A 14,055-nucleotide genomic window follows, 5' to 3' on the forward strand; every position below is an offset into this window, starting at 1 on the left:
TTCTCCTTGGTTTGGTTTATTTTGTATTCAGTCACCCTTTGATTGGATACAAAACATTTTGAAACAAACATTTATTGTTTTCTAGGTTAAATGTTTTCTTTATAATTTTTCCTCAGGGACAGGGTGCTTTGTTCCCCACTGCTTACATTGAGGGTTGAAATTCAGAACAGAAACAGTCTTTCCAGTTCCACAGGAAGGAGGATGGCAACAACATATATGAGGCCACGGTGGAGAAATCATGGGAAACATTTGAAACTTTAAGAATTAGACAACTATAAGGGTTTATCACCTGTCATATTCTATTTGGTATTGACAAGATACGACCAAAGGGATCCTCACCTGCTCTGGTATAGGAAAGCTTATAACAAACCATTAGAGGAATGAGCAGGAGCAGAGTGGAGTAAAGAAAGAATAATAGGGCGTTAAGGTGTTCGGGGACAGCAGCAGGTTTTTTTTTTTTTTTTTTTGGGGGGGGAGAAATGGCTATTGCTTTAGGAAAGAAAAGCATGGGTTACCTCTCCTTGCTTCTGTGGGGTCTGGAAAAATATGAGAATAAACACCTTCCCATCTATCTTTTTTTCCGTCATTTTCTAAAGGTGACTTTATTCCATGGTAAAGAGTTAACTTACAGAATAAATCATGTCTAAGTGTTTAAGTGGTAATTTTTTGTTTACTTCTCAGTTAAAATACAGAAAGAAGAAACCCTGGTGTTCAAAAACAATTTCAGAACTCAAATTTACATTTCCCCTTGGAACAATGAAGCTGCCACCATCCTGAAAAGTATTTTCACAGAAAAAATAAAGGAAGGTGGAACTAAATTTCTGGAACACAAATCAGGAATTTATGTAACAACTAAGAAAACTGGATATTCGCTATAAACCCATCCAAAAAGGAACAACATATCAGGTTAAATACAGGAAAACATTTCACTTAAAATTTAGAGGTGTTAGGATCAGGTCAATAAGTAATAACACTAATGTGTCTTTCATAAAAAGGAAAGACGTCCATGTATGATGTAATGTTTCCACAGGAAAACAGTTGCCTTTATTAATAGAGGTTACTTTTCAAGGCTTCTGGCGATCTTTTTCTTTCTTTCTTTCTTTTCTTCCTTCCCTCCTTCCTTCCTTCCTTCCTTCCTTCCTTCCTTCCTTCCTTCCTTCCTTTTTCTTTCTTTCTTCTCTCTCTTTCTTTTTCTTTCTTCTTCTTCCTTTTTTTTTTTTCAGATGGAGTCTCACTCTGTCGCCAGGCTGCAGTGCAGTGGTGCAATCTCGGCTCACTGCAGCCTCTGCCTCCCAGGTTCAAGCAATTCTCCTGCCTCAGCCTCCCGAGTAGCTGGGATTACAGACACGTGCCACCACGTCCAGCTAATTTGTATTTTTAGTGGAGAAGGGGTTTTACCATGTTGGTCAGGCTGGTCTCAAACTCCTGACCTCAGGTGATCCACCCACCTTGGCCTCCCACAGTGCTTGGATTACAGGTGTGAGCCACTGCACCCAGCCCTAGTGATTCTTTTATGTGACTCATGTAGTTTTGAAAAGTGCTGAAATAAAGTAAAAATTTTACTTAGCACAGAGAGGGGTTGACTTTCTTTTTCTCTCAATGGTGAGTTGACTTTCTTTGAATAGTTTTTCCTTTACGTGATTCCACTGGTTTCCATGTATTTATAATTGTTTTTGGAGTCTGGCCTTGAGAACATTTTCAAGGTCACTAATATGCACTAAGCACATACTGATCACGCTGCCAAGCATTGTGTTCGGGATGGAGAGTCATAGATGAGAAGAAATGGCCTTTGGGGAACATGGAGTCCCATGGGAACATGGAGTCCCGTGGGAGCAGGAGAGCTGAAAGCAGTTGCAGCTGATGAAATCGGGGCTTGACACCACCAAGTATGGCTCTTGGCATTTGAGAAAACCACAGAAGCAGGAAGGACCTTTTGACCTTCTCCCACCCCTCGCCCCTGAAGCAGGTGATAAAAACTAGAAAAGAGGCCAGGTGCAGTGGCTCACGCCTGTAATCCCAGCACTTTGGGAGGCCAAGGCAGGCGGATCACCTGAGGACAGGAATTTGAGACCAGCCCGGCCAACATGGTGAAACCCCATCTCTACTAAAAATACAAAATTAGGCAGGCGTGGGGGCGGGTGCCTGTAGTCCCAGCTACTTGGGAGGCTGAGGCAGGAGAATCGCTTGAGCTCAGGAGACGCAGGTTGCAGTGAGCCGAGATCACGCCACTGCACTCCATCCTGGGCGACGGAGTGAGACTCCCTCTCAAAAACAACAACAACAACAACAACAAAAACTAGAAAAGAATTTTCTGACCATCCCCGGAGTTAGGTCATAAGATCCTCACGTGAGAGGTGCCCACCTCATACAAGAACAGAATGTCCTTGTTCTGAGGACATGAGGACAGAGAAGAATCTGAGAAAGGGCCTCATTCAAAAAGTGTTGTCTCGGTTTGTTACCATTAGGTCCTTCCTCCTTTGTCCGATTATACTTCTCCACAGCTGTCCACATCATCACACCCATCATAGAGATACACAGAGCACTCTGTTTCTTTGGTTTCTTTGGGTCTTCATTTTCCAAGGCTCTCACGTCACGTGAGACTTACTTTAGTAAACCTGTACGCTTTCTGCGTGTTCATCTGTCTTTTGTTACATGGGTTTCAGCCGTGAACCCACTGATGGGTGAGAAAGGAAATCTTTCCTCCAGTGTCCAGGCCACTGTGATACGTGCGATGAGGGGTCTGAGTAGAGACCCAACTGAATCCCATCTCTTCATAGAGGCACAAGACCTTTATTTAGAGCAAACAAAATCTCTCTAAATCTCCATCCTAACCTAGAAAGACAAGAGTTATTACGATGTGGACAAAACTAAGCTCAGCAAGAAAATACTGTTGGTGCCTCTACTTTTTCTTTGGTTTACTTTCTCAGTGGAAATGCAATATGGTTAAAACCTTTTCCCCACATAATCTTTTCCTGATGTAATATTTTGTCTTCAGCCTCATGAGACTTCAAAATCTTAACATAATGTTGAAAACCTTGAGAGAGTTGCTTGTATTCCTGTGGGGTCAATAGAAAGCCTTTCCTATGGGCCTTTCTGAGGGCAAACATCTAGCATCTGTGGGTTTCCAGGACCTCATGGTGGAGTCTAAAGTCTTCTCTTTTTTTCTTGGAGACAGAGTCTCGCTCTGTCACCAGGCTGGAGTGCAGTGGCGCGATCTCAACTCACTGCAACCTCTGCCTCCCGAGTTCAAGTGATTCTCCTGCCTCAGCCTCCCAAGTAGCTGGGATTACAGGCATGCGCCAAACATACCCGGCTAATTTTTGTTATTTTTAGTAGAGACGGGGTTTCACCATGTTGGCCAGGGTGGTCTCTATCTTTGGCCTCATGATTCACCCGCCTCGGCTTCCCAAAATGCTGGGATTACAGGCGTGAGCCACCATGCCTAGCCTAAAGTCTTTTCTACCTTCATAAAGGTTTACGAAAAGTTCAGATTTTTCCATAAATGAGCTATCTGAAAGTCACAAACACAGACTAATACCTATTACAATTGTTTGGCCAGTAAATAAAAATTACTAATAATGTGGAAATTACTATCTTTTTGCCTGTGGGAGTAAGTGCTTCTCTGGTACAGGTTTCCTGTTATCTTTATGTGAGCAAAAGAAACATTCTCACACACACGCACGCGCGCGCACACACACACACCCCAGTTGACTGGGATTCTGAAAACCAAATTCTCATTGTTATTCTGATAGCCTTTTTTTACTTTCAGTGTTTTTGTTTAGATGAGGCCTTGGATGAGACTTGAATGTAGTGTAGGGAAGATTTCAATTGTTCAACTGTCTTTGGCTTTATACAGATTTTTAACCAACAGGAAACTTCTCGAGGAAAAATAAAAAAGCAAAGAGAAAAAGATGCTTTTAGACCTTCAACTATGAGTCAGTTTCACAAAACTGGTTTTAAATTTCCTCTTAAAATGTGGCTCTATTTCTTAGTATATCATTTTGGTATATCTGTTTATCTGTATTAACATATAGCGCATACTGTTTGCCTTTGGTACTTTGTACAATGTTGTTTATCTCAGTGTACGTTGGTAGTGTGTCGACAAGGGCGACTGGAGTATGAGGCACAGTCCTTAGCAGCCTGTCTGCCATCTAAGTCCTGTTAACATTTTCCTTTACTACTGTTGGAGGGAGAGGACCTCAGAAGGGGCACAGCAAACATATGAAAGTTTTATTACAGAGCTGCCAGTGTTTTTCCTTAGAACAGGTCCAGTTGACAAAGTCGCTGCCGGATGTGAAAGATTCTCATTACAATGTCACGGCAACATGACTGAAATTATTAACTCTCCAAGTGGGATGATGGATGGTGTAGGGTGGGGATGTCCTTGGTGGAACATATTGCTTAATTATCTTCTTTTAGTACCAGCGTAGAGGCACGTTCCTATGATCAAGTACTTTCCAAATGAATTCATAAAGACAGAATATTTAAAGATCTTATCCAATAAAAGAGCAGATTAAATGTCAGATCCTCATTAGGGGTTCTTTAATCAAAGTTCTTTTTGTGGTTTTATGACAAATGCTTTCATTTTTGGCACTTGAACCTAAGACCCCTAGGTCTAAAAGGAACTTTTCTCATTTGAAATAAAGGGGGATTTAATGATTTTTAAAAGTAGAATTTATGGTCTGATGGATAGGACTTAAAGGAGAATCTGGAAAGCCTTTAATTTTAATGTTGGAATGAGTGACATCTCTGATATTTTACAGGGTTATAAAGCCCTGTGTCTTAGTTTCCCTATAGGTTAAAAACAGAATGCCATAAAGTATACGAATACTTGTAATATTGTAGATTGGTAACATTTATCAGGTGACATCAGGATTCTTTTTTTTTTTTTTTTTTTTTTTTTGAGACGGAGTCTCGCTCAGCTGCCCAGGCTGGAGTGCAGTGGCCGGATCTCAGCTCACTGCAAGCTCCGCCTCCCGGGTTCACGCCATTCTCCTGTCTCAGCCTCCCGAGTAGTTGGGACTACAGGCGCCCGCCACCGCGCCCGGCTAGTTTTTTGTATTTTTAGTAGAGACGGGGTTTCACCGTGTTAGCCAGGATGGTCTCGATCTCCTGACCTCGTGATCCGCCCGTCTCAGCCTCCCAAAGTGCTGGGATTACAGGCTTGAGCCACCGCGCCCGGCTACATCAGGATTCTTAATAGTCTGCAGTGGGCTCAGGTCATTCTTAAAAAATATATAGTCACTACCTTTAAGCAAGTTACCCATGTAATTGATTTAATTAGTTAATATTTGACATATATTTTAGAGATGGAATGGATAATGGGATATCATTATATCCAGGCCTGCAGCAAAACAGACTTTAGTAGTATTCTGGTTTTCCAGATGAGAAGTATATTGTATGAACAGGAAGCCTGACAACAAGGAGCTTCCAGAAAGCCCATCCTAGGCAGCTTCCAGGGAATCTCAAAGTAAAGGATCAGATCCCAAAACAGCATAGCTCTGCCACGAATGAGTTGATTCAGCAGAGGAATGAAACTAGCCTGTCTTCGATAATATGGAACTTAGAAATAACTTTCATTTTATTATTTCCAAATGTATTTATTTTCCTGGTTATCAGATGCAAAAATAAAAATGGAAAAACAAAATTTAGCTACCAGAAACAAAATCTATGTGTTCATATCTTAGAAAATCATATACTTCCAAACCTAAAGTCAGGTGTTTGTCTTATCTGAAGAGATTTTATATGAGAGATTACAGCCTTTAGACCCTTATGTTGGGTTCAAATATGAAGGAAATCGTCTCATAGATAATTCCTTTTTGGTCTATTAATTTGTAGAGCAATTGGAACTCTTTGTAACCAGGGTACTTACGGTACAGTAATCAGTGCTGCTATTGAGGATGACTTAAGACAAAGCAATATTGTGATGGAACTGTGGATCATGAAGGCCAATGATTTACACTCAGCTGAGTATATTAATTAAATTGTTACACAGGTTTGGGTGCTTTCAAAAATCAAATAAAATAAAATAAGTGTTGATACTCAAAAAGATAATAAAATATAAAATGTTATAAAACAAATATCATGTAAGACCCTAAAATAGAAAACGGTAATCAATTGGGACCTGTTTGTATTTGCATTAAGTCATTAAACTGTATCTATTTTTTTTTTGATAGGATATGGTTCTCATAGATCAGATATAGCAAATATGGCCCCTGTGAGGGCTTCATAGTCTTTCTTTGTGAACTAGTTGTAGAAATATGAGCTGGCATACAACACATTCACAGAGGCTTTAGTTCTCTGGAACAGCTGTATTTGACATCTGTTGATGAATTAATATTAGCTTTGGGGAGAATCTAGTAATATGACAAAGGGTTAAGTGATCGTTCATATTACATTTAATGTGTATGTTTTTATTAATGCCTTCACTATTGAGAATGTTCAATAAATATATGTTGAAAAAGAAAATAATTTACATAAAATATGAACAGTATGCTTATTGAATAATGACAGTTGAAGAGGTCGATATTCAGAATGAGATTTTTAAGTTAGAATAGAGGGTGAGGTCAACCAGGTACAACTTTACAGGGGTAGAAGCAAAGTCATGGCTATAGTGGAAAGAAATATTGATGTAAATATCAGGCAGTAGCTTGACAGCAGTACCTGTGAGGAAGGTTAGGGGTTGGAGGTAGTATGTGACTCAGCTGCTACAATTATTAACTTGCAGGGACTATGGATTGCTTGCATTCTAATCATTAGGAATTAGCCTGGTATCTGGGCATGAAGGGCACTCATCAAAGGTTGCTGAATGTGGGAGATTGTTTTCCAACCAAGTGTGATCACAACAATGTCTTCCAAAAGCTCTTCTATAACGTGACCCCTATCAAGCAGATGTTAGATGTTTGCCCTCAGAAAGGCCCATAGGAAAGGCTTTCTATTGACCCCACAGGAATACAAGCAACTCTCTCAAGGTTTTCAACATTATGTTAAGATTTTGAAGTCTCATGAGGCTGAAGACAAAATATTACATCAGGAAAAGATTATGTGGGGAAAAGGTTTTAACCATATTGCATTTCCACTGAGAAAGTAAACCAAAGAAAAAGTAGAGGCACTAACAGCATTTTCTTGCTGAGCTTAGTTTTGTCCACATCGTAATAACTTTTGTCTTTCTAGGTTAGGATGGAGATTTAGGGAGATTTTGTTTGCTCTAAATAAAGGTCTTGTGCCTCTATGAAGAGATGGGATTCAGTTGGGTCTCTGCTTTAACAGGGGCAAGTACAACGACTACTTTGACCAATGAAATAAAGCCAAAATAATACTGTGCTAGTTCAGGGTGTAGCCCTTAAATGCTCTCGAAGCTTCTGTTTCCTGCTTTTTAGAAGTCAGCTGCCATGTTAGACGTGTGACCACTTTGGGATTCTCAAGCTATTAAAAGTCCAAGCCACCGATCACGACGTGAGGAGTTCGAGACCAGCCTGGCCAACATGGTGAAACTCCTGTTTCTACAAAAATACAAAAACGAGCCAGGCATGATGGTGGCTGCCTGTAATTTCAGCTACTCAGGAGGCTGAGGCAAGAGAATCCCTGGAACCCAGGAGGCGAAGGTTGCAGTGAGCCAAGATCATGTCCTTGCACTCCAGCCTGGGCGACAGAGCAAGACTCTGTCAAAAAAAAAAAAAAAAGAAAAGAAAAGTCAAGTCCAAGCCTAGTAGCAATTTCCTTGGAGACTGAGAGCACATGTGGAGGCAGTTGGGGGAAGGATGGCTGAGGTGAGTGAAGAAGCCACTGCACGTGAGCTTTCAGATGGTTCTAGTCCCACTGCCATCTAACTTGCAACCACTTGGGAGCTTCTAATCAACAACTATGATAAAGTCAATCAAACCACAAAACGATGAAATACACTAATAAGCTGCTGGTTTAAGTCATTCATTTGGGGAGCAGATTTTAATGTAGAAATAGGTAACTGAAACACTGAATGGCTGAAAGAACTGTAATTCTAGATGAGTATTGATATAGATGGCATCCCTCTGTAATCTCTATTTCTAAGAAAGGGAAGAAAAATGGCAAAGAAAATATGCTAATTTCATTAAACTGTAGAGTGCTTTTTAGTCCATTTTTTTGCTGCTATATATAATGGAATACCAGACTGGTTAATTTAAAATGAACAGAAATTTATTGACTCACATTTCTGGAGGCTGGAAAGTCCAGAATCGAGGGGCCAGCATCTGACAAAGGCCTTCTTGCTGTGCTTGTGAGAGGTTGACAGAGTGCTAGCAGCCCTGGCTGGTGCCCACTCTGGCTGCACTTGAGGAGCCCTCCACCCGCTGCTGCACTGTGGAAGCCCCTCTCCGGGCTGTATTTGCGTCGGGAGCCAGATCCCTGACGGCAGGAGGTGGAGAGAGAGCTGAGGGCGGACCACAGACTCCTTGGGGTGGCCGGGCCAAGGGCCCCAGTCGATGAACCACCTGTTGGCACTACATTCCAGGGCAGTGAGGGGTTTAAAGACTTAGGACCAGTAGCTGAGGCTGCACCAGGTCCCAGCACTGCTGCCAGGGCTCAATTTTCTGTTCTCCCCCTCTCCCCACTCGGGGAAGGGAGGAGGAGGGAGGGAGGAGGGAGGGGAGGGGAGGGGGAGGGAGGGAGGAGTGAGGGAGGAGGGAGGGGGACAGGGAGAGGAGGGGTGAGGGGGAGGGGACAGGAGGGGGAGGGAGGGGAGGGGAGGGGAGGGGGAGAGAGAAAGAGGCCTGCTTCTCTACTAAACGGCCCAGCTCTTTCGAAGGCAGCTCACACATACCTAAGCACCTCTTAAAGGGCCCACGTCCCAATATCATCACAATGACAGTGAAATTTCACCATGAGTTTTGAGTGGATGTCTTGGGCAACCGCAGCCAGCTTAGCCTCGAAGACTGAGTAAACTCAGCTGCCCACTGTCGTTCCACAGGCAGAACTGAGAGCATGAATGAAATTTGCTGGGAAGCCTCCGTTCTTTAGAAGAGGAAACATTGTAACCTTTTAATGACTGGTGTTATCACTCCTGAAACCCACTGCTTTGCCGGGTTGTGAGTTACACATCAAGATACTTGTACCTAGCGAAAGTTTAAACGGTCATCCACCTGGAATGAAGCAGGAGGGAGTAATGCTTAGGGGAGGGTTGTTGGCGGGTGGAGGTGTGGAAAGGTTGAAGCCAGGTATAAAAATAACAGTGGTTAACTCTAGAAAGAGTGTGTTTACATTCGAGTTTCAAAGGGCATTGATCTTACCTCACAATGTTAAGCGTATTAGAGTATTAACTATAAAGAGATTATATGGACATCTTGTGGAAAGCACATGTCTGTTCATTAACTTATGTGAAGCCTAAAACTTTGTGACTTAAAGAATAAGCCAATTATCTAAAAACTTCAGACTTTTCTGTATTTTTATTTTTTAACAGAAAATGTAGTACAGAATAATTGTTTACAAATGTCACACATGGAATCTACCAGGAAGCTGCTTAAAAAAATCCTAATATCCAGGCTATTCTGTATAATAATAAAGTCAAAAACTTTAAAAATATATAGTAAAAAATAAAAATCCAGAAAGGGTATTGTTAAAAATAATTCACAAGCCTGTAGGGAAGGTCTTGAAGGCAGTTATGAACATTAGAGAAATGCATTCATGAAAACAAGACCCACAGCCATTTTAACTCTGAAAGTTTCTCTGTTCTAAAGACTATGTGATTTAGAGGGACTAGCGTTTTTTTGTAACAAGAAACAAGTGGAGGCTACAGCTACAAGAAAATGCATTGGACTGAATGGCCGATGTTTATTCTTTTTATCTCTATGCGGTATTTTCTGTATCTGCAAATGAAGATTATTGGCATTACCAGTTGAGAGAGTCTGAAGGTCAATGTTTTAGTGTTTTTGGTGTTCTTTGTAGTACTGAATGTAGGTATTGTTATATTCATGGAACATGTAGAAACAGGTGCTTCATTAACTAAGTGGAGACTCAGTCTACTGAATTATTTTTTAGTTGTTCATGATAGTTTAAAATATAATGGCTTCTAATGACTTTTAGCGTTAGCTATACTATTCAATACTTTGTTTCTCACACTAAAGCACTTTCAAAGATTGCTTTATATTGCATTTAAAAGCTTGGTTACCTAAGTTGTTAACAAAATATTTCTGTAAGTTTACATTTTTGTTGTTGCTGCTGAGATAATGCTGCCCATGCATGCCTAAACCGTGGTTTCTTTAGCTGAGAACAAGTCCTATAGCTTTTGTAACACTTCAAGGCTTATACACACTGTCTTAGTTATACATGAACATGCTAGAAAGGTTATTTATTTGGGACAAGTCTAATAGCTGAATATTTTTTAAAACAGTAGTGTTTTAAGGGTAATATTGCCTTGGCATTGATTCTCTGTTCAATATTTTGAAGATAAAATATGATAATTCATGTTGCAAATTAAGAGAAGCTAAACCCAATGTAAGTGACAAGGTAATTTAAAAATGACTTATTTTGTAATAAAACAGGTTTCGTCCGTCTCTTCTATAGTTTAGTCTTAGCTGAGAACTCATCTATTTTGCTTTACTGCACTGACTGCATGAGCTACTGATGAAGAAACTGGGAAACTTTTTTGAAATCGCCAACTTTTATGTGTCTTATGTCAAGAGTCAGCTTCCATTGTCTTCCAGTAATTATGGTACACTTCAAATGTCAGAGCTAGATAGATTCTTTTGTGAATGGAGGAACTATCCCAAGATTAGCTTTTGACTGTGATGTTTACGTGCTTCTTGACTCCATTAAATGCCATCATTAGCTGAAATAGTGTTTGTTGGAGCCAATGAATAAACATAAATGACTCTAGTATTAATAGAATATAGAAAAGAATAATAGATATTAGCCCAAATAGTTTCAGAAGAGTTAATCATTTGCCCAGAGACAACAGAAAAGTAGTCTGCAATGCTTCTCGAGTGGGTGCCATGTGTTAATGCTGTCCCGAAGTTCGATTTGGAAACTCTACATCTTTAATTGGTTATTATGTTAATACACTAATAATACCCATTGTATTAGCACACATACATGTCATCAGTTTATTAAAGTAGCATCATTACCATGGAATAATATGATTTATATTTTTTCAAAACAGTCTTTAAAAGACATGGAACTAATATTGAATGCGTTTCCTAAAAGCGCTATGAAGACACTAATGGGTAACATTTTATAAGTTTTAACATTTCTAGAAAGGGTAGAATTCTCCGATATTTACTCTGTGCTTCCCATTCAGATCTCCTGTTACTATTTACTCTGTAGTTCCCATTCAGTGTTCCTGTTACACATTTCTATCATTTGATTCTTTTAACATCTTATTGCACTTCACTGCTAACATGCCCTAGTGCCTGGTCCCTAGAGTCAAGCCTGCCTGTCTACATGTAAATGGATGACATTTGTGTTTGTTGGAATGAATTAAAAAATGATTCATTGGTTATGCAATCACATTAAAGTATCTGTGGCAATTTTGAACTTAAACAAGAGGCTGGAAAGGAAGTATAAGGCCAAAATTTGGTATGACATATAGAAAACTTGTGAATTTTTGTTTGTAATAAGTCCTAGGCATCAACAACACTATGCATCTGCTAAATAAAGTTTAGCCTAACAGCCTCCTTACATATTTTCTGTTCAGCCTAAAAGTTTCTCTGTACATAGTGAACTATAATCTAAAGGGAGGTGTAAACAGATTGTAATCTACTCTTGTGCCAATTGCCGAGTTTTGGTCGTCAAAGGGTGCCAGCTGTTCAAACCACATTCAGATAAGGCAAACACTGAGCTGTAACCAATCCAACTGTTTCTGTACCTCATTTCTATTTTCGGTATATCACTTTCTCTGTCCATAAATCTGCTACCATGTGGCTGTGCGGGAGTCTCTCTCAGCCTTCTCTGATTTGGGAGGCTGCCCAACTGGTGAATCGTTCCTCACTCAGTTAAATTCTATTGAATTTAATTTGGCTAAGACTTTTCTTTTAACACATTATAGAGGTGAAGATAAACAATGATAAGAAGATGTCAAAATCCTTCTGGGGAGCACTGGAAGCCTCCTGCTATGATTCTATGACATAGTTCAAACACTGTATTTTGTTGACAACTTCCTGAGTGGTATTGGAAGCACAGATATGCTGCATTTCTGACCAAACAACCATGACATACACTGTAGATTTGGAAAGAATGCTATTGAGATAACCCGTCCCTCTCTCTAGATGGGCAGCCAGCCACGTGTGTCCTCTCTTCCCCTTTATCACCAAGAATGACTGGCGCTGGAGCAGCAATGTTGATGGGCATTGATCTGTTTCAGAAATGAATTAACTCAGCGTTTCAAGGACTGAGAAATGACTTCAGGCGTTCCCTTTTCAAAAGATGTTATCTCATTTTCTTACTAAAGAGATGAGAGAAAAGGTGGAAATTGAGAGAAACAAAGTAAAAACTCAAATGTGAATTAATTCTGAAGGAGATTTTTTTCACCTCCTATGAAGTATTTACTAGCTGATAATCCTGCAGTGAAAGAATATCCAGCCAGTGAGAGTTAGGAAAAAAATATGGATTGTTGATTTGGAAGGAGACTAAAAAATTATCCTTGCCATAATGTTTTTCATTTTACACCCCCCCTAAAATAACTGAGAAAAATATGACTTTTATAAAATACTGCAGTGAACACAGCCGTGGAATTCTGGTATTATAACAACTTTCAGATGGAGGTGATATTCCAGAATGTTAAAAATCATCAACATGAGTAAAATCTGACTTTGCATGTGGGGCTACAGTGTTGTTACTTCCTGTTGGTGGTACGTTTCCAATTTTAGGGACGGGGGGAAAGGCAAGCTGCATACATACACGCATTCTCCCAATATCAGCCCCATTTGTTTAGATGGATCTAATGATTTTACTTTCAAACTTAATGCCCCTGAGATTCCTTAATAACCTCAAATTCTATCAGAAATACCCCCACCGTCAAAACTGTGTCTTATGGATTCATTTATTTTGATTTGTAGAGTGACAGGGTCCATAAAGTTAACATGTGTCACAGTGTTCCATAACACCTTCATTAGGCCAATTACAGAGAATAGTTTGAGTGGGCACCGTGTGGGCAGTCATGGCCCTGTATATCTTCTCACTCGCATTGCTGGGACCAGAGTGTGGGTGACAGGACAAAAGGATTCTGCCCAAATATGTTAGCAGGCCCCTTCAGGTAGGCTGTGGGAGGAGAGAAGAAGGATGGTTAAATAGATTATTAAGAGGATGCTTCAACATTAAAAATGTGGGGCAATTATGTGAACACTACATGCTACTAAAAGTAAAATATATAATAGAAATGTTCTGAGGCAGAAAAACACATTCAAATGCAAATGAAGAGAACCAAAATGAGAAAATAATGAGCAAAATAGCAAAAGTTAAAACTTGGGTATGTTTGTGTGACAATAAATCTCTTCTCCATTTGAAAAACAACTAAATGTCTCTATTCCATTATATTAAATTTAAAAATTCTTAGAGTTTAAGGAGTAGTTTTTTTTTTTTAAATAAAGTCGTATACACATCCAAGCATAATAATTTACTATTCACTACAGTGCGTTCGGCATAGTGTGTTATATCCAGTATATATGTAAATGCCTCAAGAACATGATCATAATGCTGATTAAACTCCTCAATAAAATACTATCTCAATGCAAACTTTGCTTTTCTATCGTTTGGATTTTGTTTAGGAAGAAAATTTCAACAAGTCTGCTACACAGACAAACTTCGAAGGCAAAGACTTTTTTGAAATAGAAAGTTACAGAGTTTCTATTTTAAAAGTTCCTTGTGTGTATACATCTTTGGGTGCTGCTGTTCCTTCATTATCAGAGACAGCAGTGCCTCAAGTCTAATGTCAGAGGCACCTCTCTGCACCCAAAGCACTTTGTCAAAGTCAGGAGGGCTTAATAAGGCTCGATTTTCACTGAATGCATTTGTTAGATTCTTGAATGTTAAATTGCAAGCTGAATCATTGTGCAATTGCTTCCTTTTCTGTCTTTTTTTTTTTTTTTTGGC

The sequence above is a fragment of the Papio anubis genome, chromosome 3 (assembly GCF_008728515.1).
Source record: "Papio anubis isolate 15944 chromosome 3, Panubis1.0, whole genome shotgun sequence".
NCBI lineage: Eukaryota > Metazoa > Chordata > Mammalia > Primates > Cercopithecidae > Papio > Papio anubis.